Raw genomic sequence first — 1,359 nt, forward strand, 5'->3', positions numbered from 1 at the left:
AAAGAGCGAGAGATCTCAATCGCGCCTCTCCCTCCTGATGCTCGGAGGAGATACCTGCAACGAGAGAAAGGGAACGTCTCAGACAGCAGCGTGATTTGTGAGTCGATACTGTCCCTTAGCAGCTGCAGGGAAGCAAAGGAGAAGAAAGCAGCGGAAGGAGTTAAGCCACAAAGGGCTAAGGGGGATGCAAAGGACTTTGCAAAGGTACCAGGCAGAATCAGCACAAGAGTGCAAAGGCCTATTAATAAACAAGGAGGGAGAGAAAATTAATGATGGCTCAAAAATAAAGATGACTCAAAAGGACAAAATTACTGTTTTTAACCAGAAAAAATGCAAATGAGGCAGAAGCCTCACAAAAACAGCTGCGGGGAAGCAAAACCGGCATCTCCGCGCACCCAGGGTCACCCGGCTGGCGTGCCACGCGGCGAGCCAAGGAGACGAGCCGATTAGCCCGCCGAGCGCGCGCCCCGCGGGCCCCGAGCCGGGGGCCCGGCGCGCGGCGGAGCGGGCGAAAGAACGGTGAAACCGGGCCCGGGCGCGCGATAAATCCGCCTTCAGCGCGCGGCGGCGGAAGGTAGCACGCGGGGGCACGCGCGGGACGAGGAGCGGGGCTCGCCCGCCGGGAGCGACTGCGGCAGAATCACCGGGCAGAGCTCCGCGACGAGGCAAGCCAGACGCAGCGCGGCTGGGCTTCAGGGTATCGTTTTGCCACCGTCCCGCGAAGTTTTACTCGAATACGCGTTATAATTAAATTTGCAGACAACGCCGAACGGAGAGACGTCGCAAACACCAACCAGAGCGGAGAAAGCACTCAGAGGCTCCAAGAAATGCAGGCAGCAAACAAAATAAGATTCAGTCTGGGAACACGAAACTAATACAGCCGGGGAAAATAACCCACAGCCGGTATTCAACYGGCAGGAACAGCCCGGAAAGCAAGGCGCGGACCTCGCGGCGARCGCAGCGCCGGGCACGCGTGTCAGGAGCGCGGGGACCCGGCGGCCAGCACAGCCACGCCGGGGCGGGCACAGGGCAGGTGCAGTGGGGCAGGGCGCTCGGCATGCACCCTGGGCTGTGGGGCAGGGGACACGGCGCGTGTGCCAGGCCGTGGGGCAGGGCACAGCAGGGCAGAGCACATGGCACGTGCCCTGGGCCGTGGGGCAGGGGGACAGGGCACATGGCACGTGCCCCAGGCTGTGGGGCAGGCGCCATGGGGCAGTGGGGCAGGGCACRCGGCGCGTGCCCCAGGCCGTGGAGGCGGGTGCCGCAGGGCAGTGGGGCAGGAGACACAGCGCGTGCCCCAGGCCATGGGGCGGGTGCTGCGGGGCAGTGGGGCAGGGCACACAGCACATGCCCCAGGCC

This window comes from Rhea americana, unplaced genomic scaffold, assembly GCF_003343005.1.
Source record: "Rhea americana isolate MKP2758 unplaced genomic scaffold, rheAme1 scaffold_122, whole genome shotgun sequence".
NCBI lineage: Eukaryota > Metazoa > Chordata > Aves > Rheiformes > Rheidae > Rhea > Rhea americana.